This window comes from Parus major, chromosome 4 (assembly GCF_001522545.3).
Source record: "Parus major isolate Abel chromosome 4, Parus_major1.1, whole genome shotgun sequence".
Lineage (NCBI taxonomy): Eukaryota > Metazoa > Chordata > Aves > Passeriformes > Paridae > Parus > Parus major.
The window spans coordinates 43,260,212-43,275,520 of record NC_031771.1 but is presented as its reverse complement, the minus strand read 5'-3'; the positions used below and the strand labels follow the sequence as shown (position 1 = coordinate 43,275,520).

General features: G+C 41.9%; 1 protein-coding gene across 2 annotated transcripts in view; it reads right to left on the bottom strand.

Annotated features, from left to right (window-relative positions):
* The window catches only part of FRYL (FRY like transcription coactivator), a 161,955-nt gene extending 149,643 nt beyond the window's left edge, over positions 1-12,312 (bottom strand). The window contains exon 1 of one of the 2 annotated variants that reach the window (XM_015624289.3): positions 12,135-12,312. The gene's annotated coding sequence lies outside the window, so the exon portion shown is untranslated. The remainder of the gene's footprint in view (positions 1-12,134) is intronic. The other variant, XM_015624287.3, reaches the window with a different exon arrangement.
* Positions 12,313-15,309: the final 2,997 nt, after the last annotated feature.

Here is a 15,309-nt window from a genome sequence, read left to right as displayed (position 1 = left end):
TCATCATCAATTCTTTTATGTACAATTTGTTCCACTTCTTAATTAGTGTTTCCAAAAATACAAAAGAGAGACCCACATAAGTGCAGTCTTAAAGTAAAAAGCCACATCCTGAAGATTTTTAAGATGTAAAAGAGAGCTCAAAACTGGGACTGTGAGACAAGCAAGAAAACTAGATAAACTTCTGCAAACAGAAGGCAACCTGATGCTGATATATAAATTGGGAATGTATTACATAATTCCTTGGAAAAGCAAGTAAAGTGTTTTAAAAGATTTGACTGATTACAAAGAGAAGCATTTAAAGACAGACAAAATTCTGACTGTGAATTTTACCTAAATTTTGCAACTTTTTAATAAAAATATGAACTATTTTCCGTAGTCTGTGCATTTGACAGTGCAGTGCATCACATACACCTCACTTTCACCTCTTCAGACAATTAGGGCAAGTGCACATTGTTTTCTGCACAGCAGAAATGTATCACCTTTCATCCTACCTACACAGATAAACTGTACTATTCCCTTTTTTCTCTTCTTTTTGCTCCTTTTTTTTATTGAAGGTAAGCAATAGTTGAAATCAGTTCATGTCAAACCTTATATTCACCCCAGTTTAAAAGAGAGTGGGTCAGCTGTCCTTTAACTCCTCTGCAAATACAATCACTGGGAGTAGCAGTTCAACACAATCAAACCCATGCCTTATTACCCTCCATAAAATTGACAGAATACCCAGACAGGAATCCAGCCTGGCATATGCTGACATTTAGTTCACTACCTCACACAAAACATACGTTCACAGGTACATAATCCATTCTATTTAGAGGCTTCCCTGCTCGCTAGCTTTGGAACAAACACACAAAAACACATCTTCCTTCTTTACCACACCAGATTCAGCTCCCCCTCCCACCACAACACCACCCAACAGCCCAGCTGCTTAAGGAAGGAAATAAAGTTAAGCTGAAAACTCACTTGACTGTCTGAGCTTTAGGAAGGTAATGTCAGTTCAGCCAGTAGACTGGAAAGGGGCCAGAGGGTGGAAGCCCATGAAGACCCATGCAATGTATTCAAGTTTTTTTTGTACACACTGAGCAATAATTAATTTCATATTGTAGCTGCTGCCCAGAACTTCAAGAACAGCTACAGTTGGATTTGAATACAACCTGAGGTATTCTACAGAATCAATCTGATCAGTTTAACTTGGCTACAGGAAAAATAAAGTATCAGTAAAGGTAGCAAAAAGGTCAAAAGTCTCAACAGATGCCAGTGAAGCTTACAGTAGCTACAGCATATTGCTGGTTCATTTGGCTTCATTTCCTAACGGCAGCTGACAAGTTAAAATGTAACTATACTTTATCAGATTTGAAGTCAAAGGTATCACACAGGTGCAGTTTCAGTGTTTGGGGTTCACCCTTACAGAAGATTTATGAAAAGTTAAGAAGCAGAACATGAAAAAAAGAAACATAATAAAATTGAAAATACAAGAGGTTTGCTATCATAAGGTTCAAAAAATAGTACAAAGAAAACTGATGCTACCTCTAAGTTCTCATATGAAAGAATTCAGAGCTCCTCTAACAACCTGAATTGGAAAACACAACTAAAAATCCAGCCAACTTAACAGCACATGTAACTTCTAATTACATAAACTTTTTCTTTTTTTTTTGCGGGGGGGGGGGGGGGGGTTGTTCACAGAGCATTATTTTCAAGCTGCTGTATTATATTCACAGAGTAGCTGCTATAATATTGGCTGCTATGCAAGACAGAACTGAGCTTTAGCTTTTGAGCAGCAATTAAGATGCTCATTCAGCACACATTGCTAAACATAAGAGAGGTGGGACAGCCAATCACTTCCAAAAATTTCTGGGATGGCAATTAATACTAATGTTGCTGGAAATCAAAGTATCAGCACCTTCATTTAAGGAGATACATACAACACACTATGTTAGAGCTTTCTTTATAATTACTGCCCCAAAAGATTTAATAAGAGGATACTTCAAAAGAAAGCAAGCAATACTAGTAGTTTCAGACATCTGCTAGAAGTGATGTTTCCATGCTACAAACCCTAACCAGGCTTCAATACACTGTTTGCTTTTATACAGGTAGAATAAAGGCAGAGATGAGCAGTATCCATTTTTATGGCATCATTTGAAAAATTACAACAAAGAGCTTGAAGTTTAGGGGTAAACAATGGCACTATGGTCACCCAAACCAGTGGCTGACCCATAACTTCAACATTTTCTAGAGTTAAGTAACCTGTTGTCACAAGCACTCCTAAGATCACACACCACCCCTTGTAAGCTTTGGTCCTCTTGTCAACTTACACCACCCCTCATACAGGGGGTAGAAGGAAGAAAACAACATTGTTGACTATAAACTAGATTTATTATACAACATATTGACTATATACAAGACTTCCCTGTTACAGATCAATTACCCATTTTTTACACTGCAGGATGCAGAAATTATATCAGAAGGTTGAAAGATTTCCAGCAGCTGACAAGTCTCCTTGTTCTCCCAACCCTTTCCTCAGCAACAGCATGCACTACTGGACTATACTGAGGTTATGGCTTGGTGTCCTCCCAAGTAAGTGATACTGATGACTGACATCAGGAATAGCAAAAAGAAGACCTTGAGAGCACCTGAATATTACTGAAGGCATTTTTAAGCTAATTACCTCATAAAATTGAATGGTGTAAGAATAAAAAGGGGGAATAAAGTTTCCCAGGCTCCTTATACCCAAATCTGCTCCATTTCCTTACTGAAGCTTGGCACACTGTGTCTCAACAGAAGATTTTTAGTAACAACTTAGTTCTTTTGCTTCCTGCAAAAGTTTCAAGTATATTATAGTGTATAACAATAATCAACACCACTAACTAAAAATGGTACATGATGAACTGAGTGTTACTAAATGCTGTCAAGAACACAGCAGTCATGCAATATTCTCCCAATTTCACCAACCATCTCCTTACTGAAAACCAGCTTTTTTCCACTCCACAATCCACATGACCAGTGAGGCTGGATGACTGCTGATCAATTAACTGTGAGGAACCACAAAAGTCATAAACAGGAGAGACACAGGGTCACTAATGCAAAAACCAAGCCTTCCAGGGGCTTGGGCAGGGACTTCATTAAATACAAATATTGCAACTGGAAGATGCTTAGATCATTGGCATGAAATTAATGTAGGTTCAGTTTTTACATAACTGATATGGAAATGAGATAACACCCACATGGCATATCAAGATCACCTAAAAGCATTCATGGGACAAGAAGAAAAAACTGCATATCCTTAGCCATAACAAAACCTTGGAATATAGCCAACCACCTGCACCTGAGAACTACGTGTGTTTTACTGGTTCAACACTTTCTTCTTCCAAGAATTACAAATAGCTCTCCATTTACAAACTGACAAAGTTCAATTGAAAATATTCCCATTTGTAGTGAAGAAGGATTTGCAAGATTAATTTGAGGGTTTGGTACTAAATGTGTAACAATTTGACCATGATAATTCAAACTTAAAAATGGGTTATTTGAATTCTCTTTTCCTTAGTTAGCATGAAAGGGGATTATGTAAGTGAGTCCCAGATCATATTCACACGGCCAGGACCACAAACTCTGCAAGTTCTTTGAATCTTGACCGTAACTTTTTATCTTTTGGAATCTCATTTCAAAGTATTAGGAGTACACCAAAACTCAGACTGTGTTTTTACCACAGCAGAATGGATACTTCTATCTAAGCCTAAGACCTTTTCAGTTTCTCAGATTATTCTCTTTTAAAAAATTGCCTTTTTCTAGTGCCCCAAGAAAAGGAATCTGCTGCCTTCAGAAACCAGTGATGCAGTTATACCTTTCCAAGGTGATAATGCCCTGATTGCTCCTTTACCCCCACTATCTTCTGACTGTTGATTTAGAAGAGTGTTTCCTCAGTCTTTTTTTTCCAATATTTCCAAATATTTTGGACCCCCCAAAAAGTGACCTTAACTATCTTCTATTATACCAACTATCAATTTGGACTAGGAATCTGAGAGAAAGTATTTCTCTGCTGCTTTTCAAGGAGCCGAAGCAGAGAAACACTTTCTCTGCAAGTGATCTGCAAAGGACCAAGAAATTACAGTTCTTTCCTCTTAGCATCAGAGATTGTAAGTAATTCAGATGTTCAGACTACCTTAAAGAAATATTGCTTCCTCCAGGAAAACAGCTAAAACTAAGCCTAAGTCTGTGTAGTATTTAAAAATGTGTGCCGGAACACAAGTATTTCCAAGAGAAGAAATCAGTAAGACCCCAGCTTGCCGCATCTTATGTCCAATAGAATTATCACCACCTGCCTTCTTATTTCACATGCACTAGGAAGGGAAAACAGCAGAACCTTATCCAGAGCAACCAGCTTATATCACACCTTCAAACTGCTTTTGGCAATTTCTTACTTTTGAAAGTACCTCAAACCAAAACCAACAACCTCTTTCTATTCAACCGGCCTTTAGAGATCAGCATCTAGCAGGGTTCAAGCACTTGAAATTAAGGAATGATAAAAAAATTAACATCTTATGCAGAACACTTCTTCCCTTAACAGACTGTTAAGGCTCAAATTTGGCCACTTTTTTAAAAAGTGGCCAAAACTATTAAACACTGACCAGTTCTGTTACTGTATCTATACAAAGAAAAATGTGGCAATTTTTCTTAGTTATGATATAATATTAGAAGGAATCAACATGACCTTTAGGCATATTCAGTACCAAGGTCTATATTAAATAAATAAATAACACCTCCCCACTGCCCCACCCACATAAAAAAAAGCCTCACCACTTTACTCCCTTGAACAAAGCAGGAAGCTGCTTTCCCCACTTCCTCCCCTCAAAGCATCTTCAACAGAGGTTAAACTTAGTTCCTGTATATAAAATACCAGTAGTTCTTCCAATATGCTGACCAGACAATGATGAAGTAGAATATCAATAATTTATAATATAGCAAGTATAACATCAGTTAGCAGATTTCTTAGCTACTGAAGCAGTTGCAGAAAAACATTTCTATTGATATACCCCAATCCAGTGCAATTATGTCTGGCCTCTGGAAATAGAATACAAAAACTGCATAAAAAGCAGTAGTGCTAACTGCTTTTGAACTACAGTGGTCAGAATGGGGACTTTACCTGCAGACATCTCAACCCATTCTTTTTTCTTAACCTGTAGAGTTCATAGAGTAGTTCATATTTACACAGGGTAAGATATGAACTCGCTTTTACACTTTAAAAAAAAAGCTCAAATGAGGCCAGTCTGCATTCTTCAGCATAACAATAACAGAAACATTAAAGTAGCTGAATTATTCTTCTTGTTTCTAGGCACAAAATGTTATGAAACCCCTAGTGACTTCTCTCCTCTGCATGCTAGTTGTCCCGTAATAATCACATAGTAGTATTCAAGCAGCCACCTGCAAAATTCAGAATGTCTTGTGTCTCTAACATACGTCAGTTTTTAAACTTAGAACATCTGCATCACTGAGCTAGAGTCACAAAGACTGTATGCCTTTAAACTACATAAGTTATATGTGTTTTATATACTAGGTATGGTTTGATGGGAACACACAATAAAAGCCAAATTATGGAGACTGAGACATACTTGAAAATGGAACTATTTATTCTTAATTTTAAAAGGCAAGACAAGAGAACTGCACTATGGCATATCATGGAATACACTACACAATACCTTCTTTAGATCCCCTGCCAGGAGATACAAGGTTGGGCTTCAAACTGGATCAAATCAATTGCACACAATTTACCTCAGCACCACAAGAACAAAAATACAATCTGTGCCTAACTGATGGTTTGTTTGCAGATTTTAAATTACAGACTATAATATCATAGCCTGATAATGATTAACAGGATGAGAAGTGTTCATAAATGCTTTTAAATAAGGTTCATTTTCCCCCTAATACAGCAAAGGCCCTAAACTATACTAAAGTATTAAAGAAATGTGTAGGTTAAAACTCTCAGTTTCGTGCACCAAAAGCTTGTTCTATTTATTTTGTACTTCTGATTACCCAGCTTTCTGTTCCATTTGCTATCCACCACTCTCACCCTCCCCAGCTATTCACCTATCAATTGTGCAGATAGGTGCATGTAAATACATATAAATATACACACAAACACATGGATCAACTCCATCTGAAAAGACATCTCTGATCCCTAATTTTATATGCAATATCTACTATCAAAGTAATTTCAAATAGGGTGGCAGTGGTAAAGTCCAAACTGAAGGATCGGAGGGAATGGGGCAAGATCTCCAGGATTTCTGTGTAAAGAAACAGTACCAGGTTTGCCATATCCAAGTGAAGATGTCAGGGAGATCTACACACACTGCTACTCCTGCAAAGAATAAGAGCACTCATTTGCAACTCCTTTCTCTTTATGAGTTGATGTGGGATATCCAGGAGCCTCCCGAATCCCAACAACAGCCATCATGGGACCAATGACTACTTATCACCCCATCCCAGAGAATAAACAGGCCAGTCTGCAGTCACAGTGCACAGGGCAGTAATTCTCCAGCTTTTTGGATGACACTGGTTTTGCATGATGTCTACAGAAGTAGAAATCTTAGTATTTTTGCTTACAGCAATTTTTTTCTTTTAACATAATCAGCATTACTGGCAGATTAGATTAGTTTGATTAAAAATCATGAAAATTCTATCAATGTCAAAATGTCCGGCTGCCATTAGCACAATCCCAGCAGTTCTTTCTGATTGGGCACAAGAGCAGAAGTGGTGTTAATAAGGACTATTCTCATGAAACACAGATAAAGATTACTAGGAATACTTCAGTTATCTTCCATGCTAAGGCCTCTAAAGAGAATCAACCTTTGTCCAGGTCTACTTTCCAAGTCCTCTTTAGGACATGGGATTTACAAAAGATGATGCTTCTTTGTTTTGCAAAACTGGACAACGGCCAGTGAAGAAATAAAGTCACTCTTTGCAATATCAACCTCAAATGCACATTCCTAAGGTCTCGTTTTATCAGAGCATTCCCAAGCCTTATGGTATAGCTATTACTTCACTTTAAAAAAAAATTAATCTTTTAACAGTCTCCCACATTGAATTACTAGAGCCTTATCTTCTGGATCAAGTACAACAAAACTATCTCTATTTGTAGTTTTTATGCTCTCTCCAGGTCTTATTTTATAAACATATCGAACATTACTCCAAACAAACAAACTTAACGGCAAAGGGCTGGCAAAACCTACACAATTATTGTCCTTGAGACTACTACAAAAAAGCAGCAGTGAAAGTTCAACAACAGGAAGTCTTTGAAAAGCTAAGTAAATGGGATTGCATACTGCAAGGCAGGTCTAACTCACAACCTCACAAGAATCTTTTTAGACACCATTTTATTCTGTGCTCTTCTCCCTTGGTTACCTGCACACTGCTGGGGTATCTTTGAGCTCCTTGAATACTCTCTGCACAAGTATGACTAACACCATGCCCACTGGGACCCAAACCATAATAGGCCCAAGGACTGTTGGCAAAAGTGATACTTAACAAAACTGCATTTAACCTACAGCTTCACTTTCCTCTTAACGTAACATAATTGAGCAGTAATATTTTTTGTTACAAGTTGCAGTTTATGAAGACAAGAAATCTTGAGAGGACTATGGAAGGCGAACAGGATCCCTAAGGTTTACAAACAAGATACACCCATGAGAATATTAAAAAAACCTCTATAAACTCCCACTGAAACCTTCCCTGGAATACATGATAGAAGTCTGGCCAATGCATGCTAAAAAGACTTACTAATATATGAAGAAGGCAATTATAGCATTTTAGTAAGATAAGGTGAACAAGAAATCTCACCCTAACAAGAAACAGTCTGGTTTATCTGGTTTAGCAAAATTCTACTACTACCCTCCAGAAACACACTCAAGATAAGGGGGGAAAAAAAATTAACATGAAAAAATTGCTACCTAAGATGAAAAATAATGTTGCCCACTGCTTTAACAAACAATTGCAAATATTCCCCAACATCAGTTATTTAGTTTTGAAGCACCCTTCCAATATTTAGCTGAAACATGCAGAAACACACAAAGCTTATTTTATTATCATGACCATCTCATATAACTTAAAAAATCTAAGAAGAGAGGAGAGAAAAAGGTCCAAGCAGGAGTCTTCTCCCATTTTCTGGAATATAGGGAGTAAGAAGAAAATAGGTCACTACATTAATTCCAAAGTGACCACCCACCCCACTCAAGAGACATGTCAATAGTCCCAAGCCTACTGCTAGACACTCTTGTCTGTAGCTATTTCAAGCTAGGCCAGCCCCAGCTCTTGAAAAGTAAAGTTCTCTTACACCTGTATGGACCAGCTGCCAAAGCAGCAGCTGGAATGATGGAAAAAAGGTCCTCCTGTACCAAGGTCTATGCAAACTCCATGCAGCTCAGCTTTGACTATTGTCACTAACCACAAAAAACAATTCATGTTGCTTCTTGTGACAAGGGCAAGAATACCTATGTAAAGAACAAACCAATAAAACCCCAAAGCTTACATCAACAGCGTCAGGGCACCAGATCCTTGTACCAGATCAAATATTTAAACATTTCAGAGAACTTCAAACTCAACTTTAGAAGTTTGGTTTTGTTTTTAATACTTGTTCCTCTTCTACTTTTGCATGCAAACAAATCATCAGGAAAAACTAGGGATAAATACAAAAATCCCTCAAAACTGAAGCAATGTCCAGAGCAAACACTGTTGTTCAGCTAGCTTGAGGGGATTTTTTTCCCCTGCTATCTTCCAGTGATGGTATTGGACACTTGCTGTTTGAGACTGTATTCTGTCATTCTTCCTGGGAGGTGTTCATGTCAGAGGGAATTAGGATTATAATAGACTTGGGGGAGGGGAAGGAAGGAAAGGAAGGACAACAAGTCTTAGAGAAAGAGCTATATGGCAGTACACAGACACTCAGACAATTAACTGTCCAGCACTGAGGATAAGCAAGCTAAATACCAGAAAGAACTGCTCTTTTAGTCAATACAGAAAGGCAGAAGCAACCCTAGCTGAGTCAGTCTGGCCAACATCTATTACTGGAGTTCATCAGGACTTAGAGCAAGACCAGACAAGAATAACGCTGCATTCTAAAACCTCCTACCATTGCAACACTTCTCCGGACCACTGTGATTCCTGGGAGGATTATTACAGATACAAAAGTTCTAAGGGTTCAAAGCTGTTTGGGTGCAAGTGTGCAGAAGCTGCACAAAGCAGCAAACCACAGCCAGGCTGTGGGCTAGGCCAGCTGCCCTCCCACTGATGATGAGCTACCCCACATTTTCTACTGGTAAGGCAGACCAGTAACAGGTACAGGGTCACAAACCCTGAAATATTATCCTCATTTTTCTCACAGCAACTCACATAAACCACATGTGCATATAGCTCCTTCCTCTGACATTATCTGCACAACACCTATAGCTTCTCATAAACTAAAGCTTAAATGTGAGCAAAAACTGCTAAAAACTCATGGCATTCTAAGCTGGAAGGAGCACATTATACACCCATATTCTGTATTATGCAAGTCCACTGAAGCGAAAAGTTTGCCTTCATGTCTCTTAAGGAAATCAGATAAAAAGGTTAAACTTGTCCTTTGGTCCTTTATACAATAATAAAGGTGTCTTTACCTGGCAAGATGATGAAGACACAACCCCCTGAAATACAAAGCTAGAAAAATCAGCAACTCCTGCCTGATGTAGAACACACTGTTTTCCCAGTTGTTTTCCTTGATGCATAGCCACTGAAGGGAATTATAATCTTCTTAAGTTCTTAGAAAAAGTAAATACAGACAGCATGATCTCAACTATATTAGCAAAAACTTTCAGCATACCAATTAATTTTATCACCCTAAATTAGAAAGACAAGCATTCCCAGTGAAATAAACATATGAGGACCACTCTTGAGCTGTTGAAGACTAGGAGGATGACTGCAAAGTGTTAATACAGTAAAATTAAAAATGAAGAGTTCTACTTTTTGCTTTAGCCTCTACAACCTATAACTGCCCTTCTTAAAAGAATTATGCGATTACACGAAAACCAGGTATCACCATGATTTGGTTCACTTAGGCCATTCAAACAGAAACAGAATTAGTTGAATTTTCCAACTTTACCTTAACTAACCTCACAGAAGAATTAAACAACTTTTCTTTTGAAATGAAGCTCATCAACAATGTTCTACAACATCCTAAAACAACATACAATCACTCTGCTCCAAGGAAACCACTTCCACAGAAGTCAGCACAGACTTTAACCAAATCAATTTTGGAATATAAATAAGGACTCATTCACAGCAGCAATTTGCTCAGGGAAGTTGGTTGTCTACTGGCAACAACCACCATCAAATACCACTAAAAACCTCTACAAACCACAGATAAAGGAAGCTTTTGACACTGAAAATGTCGTTCTCATCTTTAAATACGTGACTTACTAAACATGCAACACATTTTTTACGGAGGGGTTTGCTTCCTTTCTGAGATAGTGCCACAAGATACGAATCAGTGTGGTTTTAAAGCACTTGGTCAAAGATCTTCCACAAAGATTCTGAAGTATTCGGCACATATCCTCAGCATGACAGTAACAACACAGAAGCAAAGCAACTGAAACAGCCTACTGAGGAAATTACATGGTGAGGAAATACTTCTTAAGAAACTACAATTAATTTCACTCTTTGCTCAACCCTCAAACAGCAAAGTACTGTATATAGTACTGTATATACTCCATGAAGTCTGCAGCAGGGAGATATGCAGTGCACAAAGGAGTAAAGAACTCGTTTTCTGGTTTAGTATATTTCTTCCCTACTGTCCATTTGAGATTTGCAATTCTAAAGGAACCCCAGGTTACACTCTTGCTGCCTTGTCTCCAGATTGCCTTACTATTCTTCGAGATCATATTAGCAAATTGCTTTTGCAACTCCCTCAGTATGAGTGACCACCAAAATATTTGAGATTTGTTGGGTTTTCAGGGTTTTTTTATGTTTTCCGTCTGACTCCTTAGGATGTTTTAGCTAGAGCTACTCTGATTGTCAGACAGTGATTTCTGCTCAAGACACAAACCGAACTTGCCGACTGACCAACAAAAATTGTCAAATTACCAAAATACTAGACACATACACGTGAAAGTGGAGAGGAGAAAACTAATTAAGCCCCTATAATACTTCCAGCCACACAAACACGCCTATCTGAAGCTGTAAAAACCGTGGAAGCCTAACTTGCTCCTAAAATCACCTCAGAGCGACTCCATCAGCGAGGCGCTGCACACCAAGTGAAGGGCGCGCACACACGGCTCCTAGTTCGCCGCTCAAGTCTCCCAAGTTTCACCCGAAGGCGGGGGAGCGGGCCAGCTGCGCGGAGGGCGGCACGGGTGGCCGGGGGCGTCGCTGCTCGCCCGCACCGCCCTCCCCACCAGGAGCCGGGACGCGCGTTTCTCCGCCGGAGCCCCCGGACACCCCCAGGCGGGGCGGAGCCGGGAACAAAGCCCGGCTCCGTGCCACCCTCCCCGCTCCGTCCCGCCATTCCCGGCCGGCCTGGCCCGCTCCCAGCCCCGCCATCCCCTGCGGCGGTGGCTGCCCGGCGGCTGCGCGGCCCCGCTGTCCCGGGGAGCGGCCGGAGCCGGCCGGACGGGTGCGGGCGTGGGGCGCGACGAGCCCGGCGGCGGCCGCCGCTTTACGCTCGGCCCGCGGGGCTGTGCGAGCAGCGCTCCCACACCGGGGGCTCCGGGGGCCACCGGCTGAGAAAGCTGGGCACACACGGGTGGGGCCGCGGCCAGGGAGGAAGGGACGGAAGGAGAAGGAGCGCGGCCCGCGGAGGTGATCGGGGGAGGCTTCGTCCGGAGATCCGGAGCCCAGGTGGGGGCCGGCCGGGCGGCGCCGAGCGCACGCAGCACCGCCGACCCCTGCTCCGTCTCCGCCCTCCTCATGCCCCCGCGGCGACGACGGGCAGGGCCTCCTGGCCACACGCTGCCCTCCCTCCCGTCCCTCCCTCCCCTCCGTAAACAAAGCGGCAAGGGCCGAGGCCGGGCTAGCGCCAGGGCCACACAGCACAACCCGCGGGCTCCGTTCCCGTCGGGGCAAAGCGCCCCCTTCTCCCTACGATCAGCCTCGACCGGATCCAGGCTCCGCCGCCGCCTCACCTCTCCCGCCGGTGGAAGGTGCCGCAGTACCGGGCGCCGTCGCCTACCTCAGCGCGGCCGAGGTCCTCCCCACACTTCAGAGCAACCCTGGTGGGAGCCGGTGAGCGACGCGCGCCACCGGCATCCCCCGCTGGCTTTATCCCGACGCCGCCTCTCCCCTCCGGCACCTCGACGTCCCGGCGCGGCGCTCCCAAGCCCCCCCCGCCGCCGTCCCATTGGCACGCGCCGCCCCGCCCGGCCCGGCGCTCACTGGGGCAGGCGCCCAGCACTCACACGGCCCCGCCCCCGCACCCGCTCCCCGTTGGCTGTCGATCTTCCAGCCCGCCCCTGAGGCACCGCCCCTCCGTGCTTTGGCCAATCGCCATACAGCGAGGGGCGAGCCGAGCCCTCGATTGGCAGTGCTCGCCCGCTTCCCGTGGCTGTGATAGGCCGGGGCGGAGGCCGGTCCCGCCCCCGGAGCGCTCGGGGCGCCGCTCTCCCCGAGCCGACCGCCTCCCGTCCGGGCAGCGCCCCAGCCCCCGGAGGCTTCGGAAAGGCGGGGAGAGCGGCCCCTGGGAGCTTCCGTGCCCCCGGAGAAAGCAGGACCGATCGCTACCGTTAAGAAGGCCGGTATCATCAAAGCAGCCGCGAATCAAACGGCGTTCTGGGCACGCAGCGGAGTGGCTGGGAAACATCAAGGAAGTCTCCTGGCTGCTGAGGCTCCACAGAAGTCCCGCCGCGCCGTGCCCATGCCGTCAGGGCGCTCCTTTCGCCCGTAGGAAGCGGTCGGAAAATCCGCCCTTCCCCCAAGCGAATAAGGGCAAATATTTGTGTCTCGGCCAGCTGCACAAATGCTGAGATATCGCCTTTTTGCCAGGAATTACTCGCGTTGTTCTACCCACGCGAAGAGCCGGACTTCCCCCGCAGAAGCAGCCTGGCTCCCAGGAAGCCTGCGGGGCAGGGCAGGGCAAGCTGCCGCCACCCCTGCATGGTATATAAAGCACTTGGACTGCTCTGGCCATTGGATATTCGCTTTGATTTCATGTAGTTCCCACAGGCGCCAAGCTGCAAGGTTTATCGCAATGCACTGGCAGCGAGGCGGAGTAAAAAGAATTCACAACATCATCCTCAGAAAACTAAGCTGCTACTGGGACTGGCCAGGGTTTCACGAATACAAGTCAGGTGGCTGGAAGTAACAATGTATTTCTAAACAATGCAAAGATCTGGGAGCCAATGTTAATAGAAACAGTACCAACATTAACATTTTAACTAGTTAGAAAGTAACTATATTTTCCGTTAAAGTGCCTTAAAGCTTCCAGGCTTAAAAAAAAAAAAAAAAGAGAGAGAGAGAGGGGAGGAAAGAGAAAAACAAAGTGTGATAAAATAACACAGGATTTGCAAAATAGCAATAGAAAGAATCCTGAAGTCAACATTTTCCCACTGTTAAACATAAGCCTGTCATGCAAGTACTGTATTATAATAAGCATTTCCAACAAAACCAGAAGTGAAAAGTACAAAGAACAAATGCACCAGCACAACAGTTGTAATAATAATTTCTATTAGAAAAAGTTCAAAGTTCCAAAGTTCTATTCCACAGTTTTTACTATTATAGTTTATTTGGAGTAAAAGCCCCGCAACTACTTATGTCCATGTGCTGCATACCCTTGAGACAGATGATGTACATCTATTTGCAGAAACCAGTAGAAAAAGAAAGCAGGAGAGGAAAAAAATAAAGGTATCCTGGTAGCTGAGGTTAACTCTTTCCTGTAGATTTAAGAACTTTGTGGGGTACTTTTTACTGTATTTTAATAATTGTACCACAGTCCAAACATGGGTGACAGGACCTCACAAGAAAAACAGGATTAATTGCTACTGTTGTTGTGCATCATTTCAGATGAATGAAGCAAAGTAAGTCACAAGTTGCTTCTGATTTTGAAGTTATTCTGAGTTAGGGGCTCAGTGATCCTCCCAATAAATGCATGTAACTGAGACAAGAGCACCAGAATCTCACCACCAATGGAAATCAGACCACTGGTATTTAACCCTGAGCATGTGAACTTTGTAAGATGTCAGAACCCAAGTGCTACTTTATCTGGCAGCTTTACAAAATAGCTCTAAAGATTATTTAACATGTAAAGTAATTTTCAAAATACATTACAGTACCAGTCAATATTAATAGCAATCATTATCTATGTGGGTAAAGTCCTTACTAATTGAGGCTTTGGCTATCAGCTCCTTAAAGACACCCACTCTTGGTTCTTGCTGATATGCCGTAATGCTTCAGGCAAATAACTGATTCTTTGTTTGCCACCAGTTGTAATAGTTACAACAATGCTTTTTTTTTTTTTTTTTTTTTTTTTTTTTTTTTTTTTTTTTTTTTTTTGTTATGAGGCACTGTTATTTCCTCATTAGGGAGAGATTTTTCCAAATACAGTCCTGTTAACTCTTGGCAGCCACCAGAACCTCTCAGCTGTTGCATTTTACTGTATTGTCCAAAGCACCAAGCAAAAAACAACAGAAAAAAAGTAATCACTATTCACATTGTTCTATGTACTTGAGCTCATACACTTCCAGTACTTGTTTCAGAACCTTTCCTTACCAGATCAGCGTTTACCCCAACTCTTTCATATATATATAATGGTTTTAGTTATGTCTTACACAGTATTGTTAAACTTAACTTATTTGTTAGGCCTTGTTTTGCAGTGGAGTTGTATAAAACCTGCCATTGGCTGTTAATAAGGGGATGAAAAACAATCTATCAGAAAGATATACTTTTAAACCATTTGACAGACTGCACAGGGCTCACTCTTATAATTCTTTGAGCTCCACCTTCAAGAGTTCTGAATATACACCACTTTGTTTTGCAAAGTACTGCAATTAGAAACCATGTGACTTTCACACCTTCCAACTTGTTAACATAAGTAATCAGTTCATACTAAGAGACACTCATAATTTGGAAGTTTTCATTTTTCCTTCAAGGCTTCTCCTTCACAAGAAATAACTTCAAATTTCTAAAGGTTAACTATCAAGATTTTGTATGGCAGTATTTTGAATCTTAAATATATTCTTCATTCTTACATGATATTAAGTCGTAAAAGATAAAAAGTTTAGAGACATAGATATGTGAGTTTTAATACTCCTAAAAATAATTTTGACTCCTAAGGTAGCCAAAAAATTATAACTTTATGCTAATACA